The sequence below is a fragment of the Aristolochia californica genome, unplaced genomic scaffold (genome assembly GCF_029961685.1).
Source record: "Aristolochia californica isolate CCGP_79_NKW_82.1479 unplaced genomic scaffold, dmAriCali1.0.hap1 SCAF_7, whole genome shotgun sequence".
In the NCBI taxonomy this organism is placed as follows: domain Eukaryota; kingdom Viridiplantae; phylum Streptophyta; class Magnoliopsida; order Piperales; family Aristolochiaceae; genus Aristolochia; species Aristolochia californica.
This window is the reverse complement of record NW_027182268.1, coordinates 1,021,305-1,033,593: the sequence shown is the minus strand read 5'-3', so window position 1 is coordinate 1,033,593 and position 12,289 is coordinate 1,021,305. Positions and strand designations below refer to the sequence as shown.

Below are 12,289 nucleotides of genomic sequence, written 5' to 3'. Positions count from 1 at the left end.
GTTCTCTTTTGCAACTAAGTTCCAAGTCTAATGCAATAGTAAGTTATCCCATTGAATTCTCATGAATCACAACAAATGATATCAGATTTCTAATAGGCATATTCTACACAGTTTTACGAAAAATTTTGAAACACATTTGATCAACTTATTTTAACTCTACTAATGTTAACCACATACTAAGAGGAGTAATTTTAAGACCACGAACAAAAATCAAAAGAAAATTATTGCTAAGACATAAAAGAGTCGTTTCCCCTCACCTCCCACCCCCCCAACCTAAACCTGACAATGTCCTCAATGGGGAAAAGTTAAAACACTATAACGACTACAAAAAATAAAATAAAAAAATAATAACTTAGCTAGTTATACTCCAGCAGGGTGAGGGTTAAGCTCCCTCAGGGCTCCTAAATCCATAGGTGGGACCATATGTATTTGGTCATCAACAATAATACCGAAAAGTCAATAAAGACCTCCAGGAATGATACATAGTCTCCCTCGAATAAGGTTTACTTGTATTAGTCGTACCCGTAGGTAATCATCCGTAGATGAAACCGCTATCCCACATCACACTTTGAAGAAATCTCCGTGTGACTGGCCACTGAAGGCAGCAGGAATCACGCGCTGAACACAAGTCCTTAAGTTACTCACCATAAGGCTTTCATTCAATACTTCAAGATCGAACTAGTCAATCCCAGAACGATTGTTTGAGCACAGACCTCTCAAACTAGGGACCAAAAGTCTAGTCATCGACTACCGGAATCATTTATGCTCTCAGCCGGCAAATAAGAATGAATAAATAAAATAAAATAAAATAAAATAAAATTGTAATGTACAAAGGGATAGAAACGTGGGATTGCCCACAATGTGCTAAGTTTATAGTCGTAAGCAAGACTTTGACGCATTCAAGATGAAATGAGAGGTTCCTCCAAGAAAATCACCATCACTTCCTCCGGTGTGTGGACATTCTCAAGATACGGTTTGAGCCTCTGACCGTTAACTTTGAAGATCGACCCGTCTTCGTGATTGCGGATTTCAATAGCGCCATGAGGAAACACCTGTGTAACTTCAAATGGACCGGACCACCTGGATCTTAGCTTCCCTGGAAACAAATGCAATCGTGAGTTGTAAAGTAAAACATTCTGCCCAATAGTAAAAGACTTGCAAAAAATAGATTTATCATGTAAAAGCTTTGTTCGCTCCTTATACAGTTTGGCATTCTCATAAGCATCATGACGTATCTCCTCCAACTCATTCAATTACAATTTTCTCTCCTCACTCACTCGAGTCAAATCAAAATTCAAAGTTTTAATGGCCCAATAAGCTCTATGCTCAAGCTCAACAGGTAGATGACATGCTTTGCCGAACACTAGGCGAAATGGAGACATCCCAATAGGAGTCTTATAAGCGGTTCGATAGGCCCATAAAGCATCGTCCAATCGAGTGGACCAATCTTTCCTATCAAAGCGAACCGACTTCTCCAAAATCCGTTTGATCTCCCTATTAGAGATTTCCACTTGACCACAAGTTTGCGGGTGGTACGGAGTGGACACCCGATGAGTGATGGAATATTTCTTCAATAAGGTCTCAAATGCTCTATTAAAAAAATGAGATCCCCCATCACTGATGATCTCTCTCGGGGTACCAAACCAATTAAAGATATTTTCTTTTAAAAACTTTACCACCACTTTGTGATCGTTTGTCTTACATGATATAGCTTCAATCCATTTAGAGACATATTCAACAGCAACAAGAATGTATTGATAGCCGAACGAGACAGGAAAATGACCCATGGAGTCAATACCTGATGTATAATTTAGTTACATCGGCTTTTATACCTCGCAAGCATACGAATCGTTCATGTAATCTAGCAGTAAGCGAGGGTCATATCCACAGGGAGGATTGAATTCTGTGTATTCTTCAGTCAACTAGCCTAACCACATATGATGAATTAATCTAAACTAAACACTAATTATATCCTAAATTATCAAGCAATAATCTAATTAACTACTTGCACAATAGGAAACGCCAACTCTGGATTTTACCGTGATTCGTGCCTCTCTCAAGCGCCACGTAACCACGAATCCGGATTCTCAATCCTTGCGTCTAGCCCCTCTCGGGCGCCTAGAGTTAATGACAAAGAGCGGATTACAATAGAATGCAGAGAATCAATTTCCTATTGTGATGATGCTAAAATTATCAACTCTGGATTTTACCGGGATTCATGCCTCTCTCGAGCGCCACGTAATCACGAATCCGGATTCTCAATCCTTGCGTCTAGCCCCTCTCAGGCGCATAGAGTGAAAGACAGAAATCGGATTAAAATACCAAAATCCAACCTCAATTATAATCCTACCCTAATTTGCTAATTTAATCAAATATCCAGAAAACAAATCTTAAATAAATATTAATTATCAAATCAGATTCAATTAACATTCAAAACCTAAGTTCAAACCATATAAAAACTAAATTCAATAATGACGAATTACTCCCCTTCTTCCTCCTCTCGCTCGGGCAACAACTCATTCTCACGGGTGCTGCAATTTCCCGAAATCAATGGCTTCGGGTTGGCAAGAGTGAGTAGCTGGAGGTAGAGACGACGCCGACGACGAAGGTTGGAAGCCGACGGATGGAGGGAACATCCGGCGAAGAACGAAACAGAGCTGACGTTCTCTAACCGGCTCTCTTGAGTCTCGGTTGGAGTCGGAATAGCTCTGGGAATGGTCGGAAATACGTAACCAACGCCGGAGGATGGTCGGAAAGCTGAAGTTGCACCGGAGAAGCCCTCTCGGATCACTTCTCGGTCTGGCGAGCGACGACTGTAGAACTCACCTCAACGGAGACTCTCTCGAGCTCTCCTCGGGTTTGTTCTCGGTTGCTGGATGGCAGTGGACGGCGGTGGACGACGGTGGCGCGGCGGAAGACAGTGGTCTGGCGAATGACGGTGGGAAACTCCTCTCGGGTCTCCGCTGTTTCCGGTGCTCTGTTCTGGCGAGCAGAAACTGTCGGACTCACCTCGACGGAGACTCTCTCGAGCTCTCCTTGGGTTTTTTCTCGGTTGTTGGACGGCGGTTGACGGCGGTGGACGACGGTGGCGCGGCGACCGACGGAGGGAAACTCCTCTTGGGTCTTCCCCTGTTTCGGTCGACGGTCGTGCTCTGTTTTGTCTTCCCGCTCGGGTCTCCCCTCTCGGGTCCCCCCCTCGGGTCCCCTTTCCACCTCCTCTTTCGACGCCCCCCTTTTGCTTTAAATACCATCTTATTTATTTTAAAACGATTTGACCTAAAAATCATCTCCATTTCACTAAGGGCATTTTGGTAAATATCTCCTTCCCCACCATAATTCTCCTAAAATTCCATAATTAAATCTATAAAAAGCATTTCAGGAAGAAATAAACCTTAAAAACAATGAAATATAATTCAAGAGAGAAAAATATGCAATATCGATAGTGATTAATGCCAAATTCAATAAATGCTCATTTCATTTGAAAACTGATAAATAACCACCTATAACACAATTATAAAGGTTATTCTATTATAATTAACTTAGTTCTCATATCAGAATATAGCATCTATCAATACCCCACACATCAAACAATTCAACAATAAGAATGGGGTTAATAGGCATCATGTTCTTCCTAGACAAACAACCAGTTCGTTGGCATTTATCATACACTTGACAAAACTCATGGGCATCTCTAAATAATGAAGGCCAATAGAAACCACATTGCAAGACTTTAGCTGCTGTTTTTCTAGCACCAAAATGTCCACCACATGCATGGGAATGACAAAATTCAAGAATGTTGGCAAAGTCTTGCTCATGTACACAACGCCTAATGACTTGGTCAGAACACACTTTGAACAAATAAGGGTCATCCCAAAAAAAATGTTTGACTTAGGAAAAGAATTTCAACCTATCTTGTTTACTCCAATAATCAGGATCTTATGAGTTACAAGATAGTTGACTATGTCAGCAAACCAAAGCAACTGGGATACTTGGAGAAGTTGTTCATCAGGGAAAGAATCATTTAAAGGAAGGAATCCTTCCTGAGGTACTACACAGATCCTAGATAGATGATCAGCAACAACATTCTCACAACCCTTCTTATCTCGAATCTCAAGGTCAAATTCTTGCAATTGCAAGATCCATCTAATCAAGTGAGGTTTAGTGTCCTTGATGGATAATAAGTACTTGAAAGCAGAATGATCAGTGAACACTATAACCTTTGACCCTAACAGATATGATCTGAATTTGTTCAAGGCAAACACAATAGCTAGCAACTCCTTCTCAGTGGTAGTGTAATTCAATTGAGCATCATGAAGAGTGCGGCTAGCATATTGAATGACACAGGGCATTTTATCCGTCTTTTGCCCCAAAACAGCCCCCAATGCATAGTCAGAGGCATCACACATCAACTCAAAAGGCAAAGACCAAATAGGGGGTTGGACAATGGGTGTAGTGGACAAACATTTCTTCAGTGTCTCAAAAGCATGAATACAGGCATCATCAAAGGCAAAAGCAACATCTTGAGCAAGTAAATTCGTCAAAGGACGAGAAATTTTGCTAAAGTCTTTAATGAAACGCCTATAGAACCCAGCATGGCCAAGGAAAGAACGCACCCCCTTCACAGAACTGGGTGGTGGCAGATTGGCTATTAGGTCAACCTTGGCTTTGTCCACTTCTACACCCCGCTCAGACACTACATGTCCTAAAACAATTCCTTCTTTCACCATGAAGTGGCATTTCTCCCAATTTAAGACTAAATTGGACTTAATGCAACGGGACAATACGAGTGAAAGATTGTGCAGACATGTATCAAAACTAGAGCCAAACACAGAAAAGTCATCCATAAAGACCTCTACAAATTCACCAATCATGTCAGAAAAGATACTCATCATGCACCGTTGGAAAGTGGCAGGCGCATTGCATAAACCAAAAGGCATGTGTCTGTAAGCATAGGTGCCAAACAGACATGTGAATGTGGTCTTTTCCTGGTCTTCTGGAGCAATGGGAATTTGATTGTAGCCGGAGTATCCATCTAAGAAGCAATAAAAATTGTTACCGGCCAATCGCTCTAGTACCTGATCAATGAAAGGTAGTGGGAAGTGATCCTTCCTAGTGGCGGAATTAAGTTTTCTATAGTCAATGCAGACTCGCCACTTGGTGGTAGTTCTTGTGGGAATCAATTCACCACTCTCATTTTTCATTATAGTTATCCCCCCTTTCTTAGGGACAACTTGAATTGGACTCACCTAGGTGCTATCGGAAATAGGGTAAATGATTCATGTCACAAGCAACCTGATGACTTCTTCTCTCACAACCTCCAGCATATGGGAATTTAACCTACGTTGCATCTCACGTGAGGCTTTAGTCCCCTCCTCCAAATGAATATGATGCATGCATATGGAGGGGCTAATCCCTTTTAAGGCATCAAGAGTCCACCCCAATGCCTCTCTGTGTGCTTGTAAAACTTCAGTCAATTGTTCCTCCTGCTCAGTACTCAAATCAGAGGAAATAATGACTGGTAATGAGTTCATGGGTCCCAAGAACGCATACTTCAACGTGGGAGGAAGTGGCTTAAGATCTAGCTTGGAAGTTTCAAGAGGTTTGTCCAAGTCAAGAGGAAGATCCTGTGGATGTTCAGTTGAGATAACCTCGTAAGCTTCCTCCAACAGAGGTACAGAATTGAGTAAAGAATTAACCTCTCGGAAATATGTTTCCTCATCAAAATAATCCATGTCTAAAGATGTTATGCAAGACTCAAAAGATTCAAGAGTGGATTCGTCATCAAGCATAACAGTTTCTATCTTAAATGCAGGACTCAAATCATCAGACTCAAGTGGGTGGTGCCCGACATTAAATACATTCAATGAGACCTTAAAATTTCCAAAAGACAACTCCAACTCACCACTTTTACAATGAATGATAGCATTAGATATGGCTAAGAACGGACGTCCTAGGATGACAGGAATTTGGTTGGTCACATTGACTACTGGTTTTGTATTAAGAACAATAAAATCAACCGGGAACAGAAATTTGTCCACTTTTATCAAAACATCTTCAACTATTCCTCGTGGTATCTTGACAGAACGGTCAGCTAGTTGAAGTGTGATGGGGGTAGGCTTCAATTCCCCCAAACCTAATTGCTGGTACACAAAGAAAGGAAGCAAATTCACACTTGCTCCTAAGTCAAGAAGAGCTCTCTGGATGGTATGTTCACCAATGACACATGAAATTGTGGGACATCCAGGATCTTTAACTTTAGGAGGAGTGTTATGCTTCAGAATTGAGCTTACATTCTCAGTAAGAAAGACCTTTTTGTTACCATGTTGTTTTCTCTTCTGTGTACAAAGGTCTTTCAAAAATCGGGCATAGGCAGGTACTTGGCTAATAGCATCAAGAAGTGGAATGTTAATGTGAACCTTACTAAACAGTTCCAATGTTTCATGCATGCTATCTCCTTTCCTAGGTGGGCCCGATAACCTCTGCGGATAAGGAGCTAGTGGGACGTAGTTAGGGATCTGCTTGGTTGTTGGTGGAGAACTTGGAGGTTCTTCACTCAATGATGTGTCCACATTGTCATCTTTTGACTCCTTAGACTTAGTGATCCCTACCCCATTGTTCAACTCACGACCACTCCTAAGGGTGGTTATGGCTTTGGCTTGCTCATGGTGGGGTTTGGAACTCAACCCACTCTCATGTGTGCTTTTGGGGTTAGGAATGGTTTGACTCGGGAGTCTATTTTGTGCTTGTTCACTCATATGGCTGGCCAACTAACTCACTTGCATTTCAAGTTTAGGAATGGAGGACTGTGTATTCTGCATGAATAATTGAAGTGTATCCTCAAGTGAAGGTTTTTGTGGAATCAATGCCTGTTGAGTGAAGTGTGGGCGCGGAGCTTGGGGTTGAGTAAACCCTGGAGGACCCCCAACCTATGGCCCCTTGGACCATGAGAAATTTGGGTGCCTAGCCCAACCCGGATTATATGTTTCTGAAAAAGGATCTTTCCGGTTTGGTCTATGAAAATTCTGGACTGCATTCAAGTCCTCAATGAGCTCTGGGTAGGATGAACTAGATGGACACATTTGTGTGGGATGAGAGGAACCAGAGCATATGGCACAGACAGTAGATGGATTAGGAGCAGGTGAACTCTTGGACACCATAAGGGCATCAATTTTTCTAGTCAACCCTCAATTTTGGCCATGAGCATAGGTGTTTCACTAACCTCGTAGAGACCCCCTCTTTTGGCTTCGTGGAATCTCCTATCAACATTAAATGACGAACCCCATTGCTGAGATTGATCACTCAACGTTTCAAAGAAGTCCCACGCCTCACTAGCACTCTTACCCATCAAACTCCCACCACTCGTTGCATCTACCATGGATCTAACCTGGGTGTAAGACCTTGATAAAAGTATTGCACTAAATGTCATTTCTCAAACCCATGATGCGGACACCTACGGATCAAATCCTTCAATTTCTCCCAAGCCTCATAAAAGTGTTCACCCTCTTGCTGCATAAAGTTGGAGATTTCTCTCCTGAGGGCTGTAGTTCTCTGAATGGGAAAGTACTTGGACAAAAAAATTGTGACTAATGTGTCCCATGAAGTAATGCTGCCCACCTCTAAGGAATTAAGCCAAGACTTGGCCTTATCCTAAGTGAAAATGGAAAATGTCTTAACCGGATAGAGTCATCTGAGAAATTCTGGAATTTGAAAGTTGCACAAATATCTAAGAATTCCTTGATGTGGTAATATGGGTCCTCCTTCTCCAACCCATAGAATGTAGGGAGGAGTTGGATCATACCCGGTTTCAACTCATAACTGGCTGCAATAGTGGGTGGCAATATAATGCAAGAAGGTGATGTGAAGTGGGATGGGATAGAATAATCCCTCAGGGCTCTACGGTCACCTGCTGCAGGTAACTGTAATGGCTCACCCTGATTGGCCATGGTAGCTCCTAACTTGACTTCGGGTGTTTTCCTACAAATATGTTCTACCTCTTCAATAAAGGGAGTTAATGGTCCACCTAGGGAGCGGCGCCCGTGAATAAAAACACAAAAAGAAACAAAATGAACTATCAAATTAAGCTAACAAACTCACTACTAAAAATATGAACTAACTAGAAGAAATAAAAATAATTCCATAAAAAATCACCAAACTAAAATTATGAAAGCAAAAAAATAAAATAAATAAAAATAAAATAAAAATAAATCTAACCTAAGACCATGGAGAACAAAGAAATACACTTAATACGTGCCTCCCCGACAATGGCGCCAAAAACTTGATGTAAAATTTAGGTACATCGGCTTTAATACCTCGCAAGCGTACGAATCGTTCATGTAATCTAGTGGGAAGCGAGGGTCATATCCACAGGGAGGACTGAATTTTGTGTATTCTTCAGTCAACTAGCCTAACCAAATGTGATGAATTAATATTAACTAAACACTAATTATTTTCTAAATTATCAAGCAATCATCTGGTTAACTACCTACACAATAGGAAACGTCAACTCTGGATTTTATGGTGATTCGTGCCTCTCTCGAGTGCCACGTGACCACGAATCCGATTTCTCAATCCTTGCGTCTAGCCCCTCTCGGGCGCATAGAGTGAAAGACAGAAATCAGATTAAAATACCAAAATCCAACCTCAATTATAATCCTACCCTAATTAGCTAATTTAATCAAATATCTAAAAAACAAATATTCAATAAACATTAATTATCAAATCAGATTCAATAAACATTCAAAACCTAAGTTCAAACTATATAAAAAATGAAATTCAAAAATTACGAATTACTCCCCTTCTTCTTCCTCTCGCTCGGGCAGCAACTCGTTCTCACAGGTGCTACAATTTCCCGAAATCAATGGCTTCAGGTTGGCAAGAGTGAGTGGCCGGAAGTAGAGACGATGCCGGCGACGAAGGTTGGAAGCCGACGGATGGAGGGAACGTCCGGCGAAGAACGAAACAGAGTTGACGTTCTCTAACTGGCTCTCTCGAGTCTCGGTTGGAGTCAGAATAGCTCCGGGACTGGTCGAAAATACGTAACCGACGCCGGAGGATAGTCGGAAAGTGGAAGTGGCACCGGAGAAGCCCTCTCGGATCTCTTCTCGGCCTGGCGAGCGACGACTGTCTAACTCACCTCGACGGAGACTCTCTTGAGCTCTCCTCGAGTTTGTTCTCGGTTGCTGGATGGCGGTGGATGGCGGTGGATGACAGTGGCGCGGCGAAAGGCAGTGGCCCTGCGAACGACGGTGGGGAACTCCTCTCGGGTCCTCCCCTGTTTCCGGTCCAAGCTCCTCTGTTTTGGTCTCCGTTTTTGTTTTCTTTTCACGCTCCTCCCCCCTTTGCTTTAAATATGATTTTTCTTATTTTAAAATGATTTGCCCTAGAAATTACCTTCATTTCACTAAGGGCATTTTGGTAAATATCTTCTTCTCCACCCAAATTCTCCTGAAATTCCATAATTGAATCTATAAAAAGCATTTCAGGAAGAAATAAAACTAAAAAATAATGAAATATAATTCAGGAGAGAGAAATATGTAATATCGACAGTGATTAATGCCAAATTCAATAAATGCTCATTTCATTTAAAAACCGATAAATAACCACCTATAACACAATTATAAAGGTTATTCTATTATAATTAACCTAGTTCTCATGTCAGAATATAGCATCTATCAGTAACCAATTAAAAAGGAAGCAGACAATAAGAATGGAGTGAGGCGAGTGAAAATAGAGCATATTCATATAATAGAGTAGGCCATGGGCTACCTCTAGAGGATGTCTATGTTTCCTTTTGTCTACACCATTTTGTTGAGGGGTGTAATCACATGATATTTGTTGAGGGGTGTAGTCACATGATGTTTGTTGAGGGGTGTAGGCACATGATGTCTAATGGATAATGCCCTGATCCTGACAAAAGGATTGAAATTCATTGGAGAGGTACTCTTTGGCATTATCAGAACGAAAAACATGTATGTGTTTACCGAACTGAGTTTTTACCATGGCATGAAAGGACTTAAAGATGGAAAAAATCTCGAACCTTTCTTTAATAAAAAACAACCATGTGACTCGAGTAAAATCATCCACAAATGTGACAAAATACTTAACTTGTGAAATATTTGAGATACTCTATAGTCCCCATACATCAGGGTGAATTAAGGAAAGGGGAGCGACACCTTTAATTTCAATTCAAGCAAAATAGATTTGTCCTCTAGTGTGTTTACTCAACTGACATACTTCACAGTTTAGTCCAAACAATGTTCTTAAAAGAGGAAAAAATTATTGAAGAGATGTTCATGACAGATGTCCAACCCGGTTGTGCCATAATCTTGCCTCTTTTTGAGAAATGGAAACTGCAGTCATCGGAGACAAGTCCAAGTAATAAAGACTCCCTTGTTCATGGCATTCATCAATCATCTACTTCGTTGTTAGATCCTGAAAAACACAAGAAGAAGGTGAGAAGGTGATGGATCAATTGAAACGTTTGGTGAGCTGGCTAACAAACAATATGTTTAATGGAAACTAGGGAACACATAAGACATCAATAAGTGAAAGCAAAGGTGTAGCAGAGGAGGATCCCTTCCCTAGAACTTTGGTTTGGGATCTGTCGGCTATGGCAACAAATTTGTCTGATAAATAGGGAGACATGGAATGTAATAGATTTTTGTTACATGTAAGAAGCTTGGAGGTTCCTGAGTCAATGATCCAAGATGAAGAGAAGGAAGTCATAGAGAGCATACCTGAAGCGGTAGTGGCGGCAGCAATGGAAGAAGATGCAGGAGAAGATACCATCATAGTCTTCAGTCTTTACAAGAATTCATAATCTTCATTGGTTATAGTTGTCTTGCCCTTGTGTGACTCAATTTTATCTTCATTTTTATCAGTATGAACAAAGGCCTAGTTGGCAGTGGTCCGGTTTAGTTTTCAATGCAGCTTCCAACAGGTTTTCGCTAAATGATTTTGTCCTCCACAATGAGTGCAGACCCGATTATCAGTATTTGAGAGACCAGAGCTAGTCCTACCACCTCTTGCTTTGGCTCCTCTGCGATTTCTACCGTGCCCTCTGGTGGTAGAAGGTGTACCGCAGTTAATGGAGTACATGGCAAATGACACCCTAGTGAGAGAGGTAGAAGAATGTTTTGGTATCTGAAGTAAGGTGGCATTGATGTCATCAAATGATGGAAGTGCCAAGGAGCAAAGCAGTTGAGTCTTGGCCACATCAAGGTATGATTTGATATTTTCTAAGTAGATAGCATGTTAAGGCTTCCCACTACTTTTCTTGAACCGATATATCAGTGAAGTGGGGCTAAGCAATTTTCGACTCCTCCCAAAATCGTCCCAAGAACTCATGCAAGTTGTCCCCTTGTTTGGTATTGAACATGTTAAGAATAACATCATACAATTTATGAAGGTTCTTTGTGTTGGAGTACAACTTCACACAAGTGTCCCATATATGTTTGGTTGTCTCAAGGTGGACCATATTATCAGTCACATGCTCCTCCATGTTATTTATCAACTAGCTGATTACCAATGTATCATTCTTTAACCACTTAATAGAGGAGTTGTCCTCATCATCAATAGGTGGAACTACTTTGGTGAGATGTCCTAAGAGGTCCCGTGTAATGAGAAACCTTTTAACTAATTGTGCCCAGCTCAAGGGTACAGTGGTAATCTTGAGAAGGTCACTCTTACTCTCCATGTGATTTTCAGCCATTTGAGATGAACCAAAAAACCTAACTTATAGAAGAGTTGTAACCTGAGAGGGAACCACCTAAGAAGGTTTGTAAAAAGAACTTATAAGTCTTATATGAGTAATGGAAGAACCTTGAATCAAACCAATAAGGCAACCACCAAAAATATGAATCAACCCAACAAGAGGAAGACCAAGGCCAATTCGGGTTGGAACCAATTTGGGAAAGGAGGAAGATCTATCCCAAAAAACCAAAAAAATCTTTGTAACAACTAATCATGAACTAAATAAGGAGAGTGCATGTTGGCCGAGATCAGCATATAGATAGGGTATGTGATGCTTTTCACTTAGGAAAGAATATTCACCAAGAAATCAAATCAAGCACAAGATCTTCCTTCAACCACCCACTTTCCAAAAATAAAATAGGAAACCTTCCATTAGTGTCTTAGGTACCACTTCACCAAATCAATCTCAATCTTTGACTTGCCTTAAATATTTTAGGTAAGGGGATAATTAAGGGAGGTAATCAATAATCATACCAAGAAGAAGATCTTGGATATCTTTGAGATCCTATAAAGAAGGAACACTTCCTTCTAGTTGTTT

General features: G+C 41.0%; 1 non-coding gene across 1 annotated transcript; it reads left to right on the top strand.

The window, feature by feature from the left end:
• The first annotated feature begins 7,432 nt into the window (after positions 1-7,432).
• LOC137937896 (small nucleolar RNA R71) lies at positions 7,433-7,539 on the top strand. The gene has a single exon (XR_011109684.1). It is a non-coding gene; the product is annotated as a small nucleolar RNA R71 (small nucleolar RNA).
• The last annotated feature ends 4,750 nt before the right edge of the window (positions 7,540-12,289 follow it).